At 54.4% G+C, this 7,500-nt stretch overlaps 1 non-coding gene across 1 annotated transcript in view; it reads right to left on the bottom strand.

The window, feature by feature from the left end:
• LOC149520465 (25S ribosomal RNA) overlaps positions 1-117 on the bottom strand; it is a 3,373-nt gene extending 3,256 nt beyond the window's left edge. Inside the window, exon 1 of the ribosomal RNA XR_016326481.1 lies at positions 1-117. This exon is cut by the window's left edge and continues 3,256 nt beyond it. This is a non-coding gene — a ribosomal RNA (25S ribosomal RNA).
• Positions 118-7,500: the final 7,383 nt, after the last annotated feature.

The raw sequence follows: 7,500 nt of genomic DNA, 5'->3' as shown, positions 1-7,500 counted from the left end.
TCAAGCTAGGCTCTTCCCAGTTCACTCGTCGTTACTAGGGGAATCCTGGTAAGTTTCTTTTCCTCCGCTTATTTATATGCTTAAACTCAACGGGTGATCCCGCCTGACTTGGGGTGGCGACACGAGCATCAACCAAGCGATAAGGGGGGTCTGACGAGGTCAGGGTGGACAACGAGCGTGCGTCACCGGGGACGAGGCATGCCGAGAGCTCTACCACCGATGGTCATGACGCTGTCCTTACCGGGGACTCACTTTTGGGCCAATCCCGACCCACGGGATCGCGGCTTAGACCGACAACACCTAACTAGCTAGCTGGTCCCAGGGCACCGACGTACTTGCCTTATACTTACCTGCATATCAAGGGGTTTAGGACATGGACCGTCCACACACAATGTCCCCAACCTATTCCCATGCTCGAAACGCCCGCACACTGCTTCCACAGATGGCACCCGCCAAGCTACTCGACTTGAGGGTGTTCGACCACTGTCCCGAACTTCCCCATGTATCTCGCGGCCCAGGGCTCCCATTGCCCCCACAACATGTTAGCATCATGTTCCAAAGCTCTGAATGCATGCCCACATTCCTTAGAACCACTTTCCCACCAGCTCGATCTCAACCGCAGCTCGATTCAGGGTCAGTCATGGCAGGACCAAGGCCTAACCATGACACTCTCCCCCACTTACTATGTCGATGCCTTCATCAACGCCAAGACCACACCCAACTATCTTGTTGCACACAGCTGACATTTACTCATATGTCTCTCACTTGTGCCCTCAAGGATTGGGTCGAGGTCCCGTCACATGAGGCACCACCCACAGTACTTATCCATTATTGATGTAGATTTGTCACATTGCCACACTCATGCCGCTCAGCTCGATTCTTGCTCGAACCATCTAACCTTATCTTGGTTGTTCCATGTGGGCCATACCATAGCTTCATCTCTTGATCATGTCATGTTACGACCTTGAGGCACCCTCATTGATTAATGACCCCCAGTAGAATGAATGACCACCCACTTTGCCACTCACGGGTGCGTCCCACCGGACATGACCTCTCACACCAACTGCACGCTTGTAGCATCAACCCACTAATGCATCCCTCTAGACGTGGTGCTTAGGTCAACCACACCCATACGGCACCCCACATGATAGACCATAGCACAGTGGCATTTAAGCACTTTGGTCATCTCCCAACTTGGGTTCTCTCGGCCCCTCCAAGGTCACCCCTCTAGGTGTGGCCCTCTGGCCAACCACCTTCAAGACGGCACCTTAATGAGCGCTCACTCGGTCTTTGATCTCGGCTTGAACACTATGCTCCATTGCTCAAGCTCCTCTGTCTTGGCTCAGTCTCACGGGGAATTGACAGGTCTCCCCTACTTTTACTCGAAACTCGATGCAACATTATACGCAACCAAGTCTCCTCGATGGATCTACTGCTCATCTACCTTGACTCTAGCATGGCTCTTATGACATCTTAAAATCCACCCACACTCGAAGATCCACTGATCTGACAAAATGCCTAGTCCATTGATTTGCTCAACTTGGGGATTCACCAACCCACTCCATTCTCAAGGTCCACCGACCCACACCATTTGAAGGCCTTGTCAACTAGCCAATTTCTAGTTGTTTGTTCCACTAGATTACACCCTGTCGTGGCCCACTGACCACCACAGCTCATGTGAAGCCTTTGCTATCGGCCAACACAGACTCAGTTCATTGATTCACATGCTCTCGGGATCCTCTGACCACGAGAACTCGTGGTCCACTGAGCAACGTAGCTCATGGTCTATTGACCATCCCGCTTGTGGCTTCACTCTTTAGCCACTCCATACTCTTCTGTGTAATAGCTTCATGCTTGAACCTGAATACTTTGGCTTGCACCCTTGCTGGGGCACCTGCACCATGCAGCAAGTGCACACATTAGTAATTAATCTTGAAACTCGATACCTCTTGCCCCTTAGGACAAGATTCACTCGGCCCATGTGGCCTTACGCAACACCATTTCATGGTGTAAGCCCCTTTTCGCATCGTGGTCTCACTACGGTTCCTTCCACCGTAGGGCATCACATGCCTCAACATATACCAACACCTTTTTCTAGGTGAGGCTAGACTCTGGTGCCCTTTTGCTTGGCATCCAAGAGCCTACTTGAGAGCCATTTTAGATAGGCCCAATATTTCGTGCAGCACGCGTCGTTGGCTCATTTTTTAGCCCCCATAGCCATAGAACCACATCCGCATCTTGGTAGCTCCTTTTGAGCTTGGCACCACCTTGATTTCACGTCACTAGACCCATACATGGGGTCATGTAAATCTCACCATTGAGCTAAACCAAGGCTCTGATACCAGATGTCATGATCGTATGCCCATGAGCTTTTTTTGGCTTTTGACCCCGTAGGGTTGCTTATTTCGAACTCTATAGAGAGGAACCCATCTCTCATCGTGCATCGGCCCACGGTTCTCCAAGTGACCATGAGCACCCAGCTCTGCCCGTAAGGCTTAATGCTTCGAGCACTAACCCTCGAGTCTCGTAAGGGCACACAGCCCCGGTTCTCTTGATTTTATTACATTTTGACATGGTGAGAACCTAACACCATGCCCACCCGTATGATACGCCAGCTCCCGTATCAAGTTTACGTAAGCACCCCATTTAAGCTGGTCAGCAGCCAGCTCAGAGCCTCTAGGCTCATCTCATCCCACGAGACTCGGTTCTTAGGGCTTAGGCCCTTAGCATCAATATCGATCGCTCACACGCATGATTGACACCCAACATCATGCTAGTCCCACAAGGGGACTTGGGTGAACTACCCTAGCTGCAGCACACCAGCCGCCCGCACGTATGGTTGACACCAACCATCATGCTAGTCCCATAAGGGGACTTGGGTGGACTACCCCAGTAGTAGCACACCTCTCCCGACTAGCTACAGGGGTCTAGCAGCATGCTTGCCTGCTAGCCTGCACATCCCTTTGGCTCGATGGCATCCCTCCTACATAAACACCATTGCATGATCCTTCCAGCTCCAAGAGGGGAAACTGAGGGGCCTAACGATCTCTACCGTCTAACCCCATGGCTCAACACACAGGTGCGATACGAGGCTCGTAGGCCCCAATCACCCCCGAGTTTATCATGACTCTAGGAAACATCGTGCCATGCTCATGACCCTACGATGCCCGCCCACTTAGCCACCACTAGTGACTAGGAGTAGCTCACTTCAGACTAGCCAGGCCTCCACCTGCCCACTAGCCAAGGGGGTGGTGGAGAGCTGACACCAGTCGTCCCCCTATAAAGAGTGTTAGAGATTTTCCCAATCTGCTACCAGTGATCGTAAGAATGTCTGAAATGGGGACACTTTGCTGCCCAGCCATCTCAGGGCCTTTATCCAGCTAACTCAGGGCCTCGTAACCTTCTTCTTGGTCACCATTGCTTCTTGATTCTACTCGTTGCTCCACCAACCCACTTGAAGGTGCCGCACATGGCTTAGACCGACAGCACCTGAATGGCTAGCTGGTTCTAGGGCACTGGCATACTTACCTTATACTTACCTGCATATCTCAGGGTTTAGGACATGGACTGTCCACACACAATGTCCCCAACCTATTCCCATGCTCGGAATGCCCGTACACTGCTTCTATAGATGGTACCCACCAGGCTACTCGACTTGAGGGTGTCCAACCACTATCTCGAACTTCCCCGTGTATCTCAACGCCTAGGGCTCCCATTGCCCCCACAACATGTTAGCATCATGTTCCAAAGCTCCAAATGCACGCCCGTATTCCTTAGAACGGCTTTCCCGATAGCTCGGTCTCAGTCACAGCTCGGTTCAGGGTCAGTCATGGCAGGACCAAGGCCTGACCATGACACCCAACGTGTGTCGATGGTGCTTGAGGCAACTGCCCGCACCAAGGCCCAGCATGTGCCGATGGTGATCGAGGTAAGCACCCGTAATAGGGCTCAGTGTATGTCAATGGTGTTCGAGGTAACCACCAGTACCAGGGCCCAACGTGTGCTGATGGTGCTCGAGGTAACTGCCCATACCAGGGCCCAACGTGTGCCGATGGTGTTCGACGCAACGCCCACACCAGGGGCCATCTTCTATCGTTGGTGGTTGAGGCAAGAGCCCGCACCAAGGGTCGGCTTGTGGCGATAGTGGTCGAGGCAACCGCCCGCACTAGGGCCCAACGTGTGCCAATGGTGATCGAGGCAACTGCCCGCACTAGGGCTCAACGTTTGCCAATGGTGTTCGAGGCAACCACCCTCACCAGGGGCCATCTTCTGTCGATGGTGCTCGAGGCAACCGCCCGCACCAGGGCCAAAAGTGTGCCGATGGTGTTCCAGGCAACTGCGCGCACCAGGGCCCAGTGTATGCTGATGGTGTTCGACGCAACTGCCCACACCAAGGGCCATCTTCTACCGATAGTGGTCAAGGCAAGAGCCCACACCAAGGGCCAACTTGTGCCGATGGTGCTCGAGGCAACCTCTCACACCAAGGCCCAGCACGTACTGATGGTGGTCGAGGCAACCGCTCGTACCAGGGCCCAATGTGTGCCAATGGTGTTCGACGTAACCGCGCGTACCAGGGGCCATCTTTTGTCGATGGTGGTCGAGGCAACCGCCCACACCAGGGCCCAGTGTGTGCCGTTGGTGTTCGAGGCAACCGCCCGCACCAAGGCCTATCATGTGTCGATGGTGCTTGAGGTAACCGCTCGCACCAGGGCTCGAGGTAACCACCCACACTAGGGCCCAGTATGTGCCGATGGTGTTGGAGGCAACCACCTGCACTAGGGCCCAGCGTGTGCCGATGGTGATCGAGGCAACCACCCACACCAGGGCCCAGCGTGTACCGATCGTGCTTGAGGCAACCGTCTGCACCAGGACTCGAGGCAACTGCCCTGCACCAGGGCTCGAGGCAACCACTAGCACTAGGGCCCAACGTGTGCCGATGGTGCTCGAGGTAACCACCCGCATAGCCTGAACCAGGGCCCAGCGTATGTCGATGGTGCTCAAGGCAATCGCCAGCACCAGGGCCCAGTGTGTGCCGATGGTGTTCGAGGTAACCATCCGTACCAGGGCCCAGCATGTGCCGATGGTGATCGAGGCAACCGCCCGTAATAGGGCCCAGCATGTGTCGATGGTGTTTGAGGTAACCGCCTGCACCAGGGCCCAATGTGTGTCGATGGTGCTCGAGGCAACCGCCCGCACCAGGGTCCAGCGTGTGCCGATGGTGGTTGAGGCAAGAGCCCACACCAAGGGCCAGCTTGTGCTGATGGTGTTCGAGGCAACCGCCCGTACCAGGGCCAAGTGTGTGCCGATGGTGTTCTACACAACCGCCCGCACTAGGGTCCATCTTCTGCCGATGGTGGTCGAGGCAAGAGCCCTCACCAAGGGCTGGCTTGTGGCGATGCTGGTCGAGGCAACTGCCCGCACTAGGGCCTAGAGTGTGCCAATGGTGATCGAGGCAACCGCTCGCACCAGGGGCCATCTTCTGCCGATGGTGCTCGAGGTAACTGCCCACAATAGGGCCCAGCTTGTGCCGATGGTGTTCGAGGCAACCACACGCACCAGGGCCCAGCATATGCCAATGGTGTTTGATGCAACCGTCCGCATCGGAGGCCATCTTGTGCCAATGGTGGTCGAGGTAAGAGCCCGCACCAAGGGTCGGCTTGTGCCAATGGTGCTCGAGGTAACCTCCCACATGAAGCCCCGACACGTGCCGATGGTGATCGAGGCAACCTCCCGCACGAAGGCCCAGCACAGCCCGCACCAGGGTCGAGCGTGTGTCGATTGTGTTTGAGGCAACTGCCCGCACCGGGGCCTAGCGTGTACCGATGGTGATCAAGGCAACCGCCCAAACTATGGCCTAACATGTGCCAATGGTGCTCGAGGCAACCGCTCGCACTGCCCGTACCAGGGCTAGTGTGTGCCGATGGTGACTGAGGTAACCGCCCGCACCAGGGCCCATCTTCTACCGATGGTGGTGAGGCAACCGCCCGTACCAAGGGCCAGCACATGCCAATGGTGATCGAAGTAACCGCTCGTACCAAGGTCCAGCTTGTGTCGATGGCTATCGAGGTAAGTGCCCATACCAAAGGGCAGCCTGTGCCGGTGATGGTCGATGCATGTGCCATCACCATGCGCCATCATGTGCCATTGATGGTCGAGGCCCTGGCCAAAGTTTGATTTTAAGCCACATTGCACATGCTGGGCTCGAGCATGTGCTGGTGCCACATTTTTTTTGCTCGGGGCAGCATCATCGGAGCATCGTCGGAGAACCTGACCGGTGGCATTGAGGTTCCGATGATAGGGGGTCGGGGGGTGTGCGCACATGATGTGCGATGGGTGCTGGTACTTAGCCCTTATCCCTCATCAAACCTCAAGAACTCACACCCCCTTAAAGAGCATTTGAGATTTTACAGATTTGCTGTCAGTAGCCATTCAAGTGTCTGAAATGGAGACACTTTTTTCAAATGGTCACAAAATCTTCTCCACATCGAGTTTTTAGCTGAATTGTTTTGTGCATGCCAACAAAAATAGAAGGATCACATCTACAAAAGTTGGGCCAAAACTCCTAAAAAAATTTTAAAAAATCTCAAACGGTAAAAACTTTCAAAAATCGTGAAAAATAGAAAACGGATCATCCGACCATGAAACTTCTAATGAAGGCTTAGGGGACCATTGTATGAATTTACAAGCCATAAAAATGGCATTGGCACGCCAGAAATATAAAGATGTGCCTAAACCCACTTACTACCCGATCGATCCATGATTTACGCATCCCGCCTCTTTGGCCGGCGTAGTGCCCGCCCGTTCATTTTGTGGGTTAACTTAGGCATACGGAGTTCATTCCATGTCTAAGCCCCAAGCGGACCAAGGGTTGTGGCAGCTGGACTAGCAGCGAGATTGGCAGCACGTAGAGGGGGATCGGGTCAATCCCTGGCTTGCGTATTATGCCTCTCCGGCCGGCTTAGCTCCTGCACGCTCGTTTCGTGGGTTGACTTAGGCATAGGGAGTTCATTCCCAGTCTAAGCATATGGAGTTCATTCCCAGTCTAAGATCGGATCGACAGCGAGATCGATAGCAGCATGCAGAAGGGGACCAGACCGATCCCCGGCTTGCGCATCCTACCTCTCCAGTCGGCCGAGCGCCCGCACGCTCATTTTATGGGTTAGCTTAGGCATATGGAGTTCATTCCATGTCTAAGCCCGAACCGGACCGAGGTTGTGGTAGTTGGACCAGCAGCGGGATCGGTAGCACGCAGAGGGGGACCGGATAGATCCTCGGCTTATGCATTATGCCTTTCCGGCCAACTGAGCGCCCGCACGCTCATTTCATGGGTTGACTTAGGCATACGGAGTTCATTCTCAGTCTAAGCATACGAAGTTCATTCCCAGTCTAAGATTGGACAGGTAGCTGGATCGATAACAGCACATAGAGAGGGACCAGGCCGATCCTCGGCTTGCGCATCCTGCCCTTCTGGTCGGTTCCACGCTCGCATGGTCATTTCGA

The sequence above is a fragment of the Durio zibethinus genome, chromosome 1 (genome assembly GCF_047325235.1).
Source record: "Durio zibethinus cultivar Kanyao isolate XHJ-2024 chromosome 1, ASM4732523v1, whole genome shotgun sequence".
NCBI classification, from domain to species: Eukaryota; Viridiplantae; Streptophyta; class Magnoliopsida; order Malvales; family Malvaceae; genus Durio; species Durio zibethinus.
The sequence above is the reverse complement of the archived record's forward strand: the minus strand, read 5'-3'. Positions and strand labels throughout refer to the sequence as shown.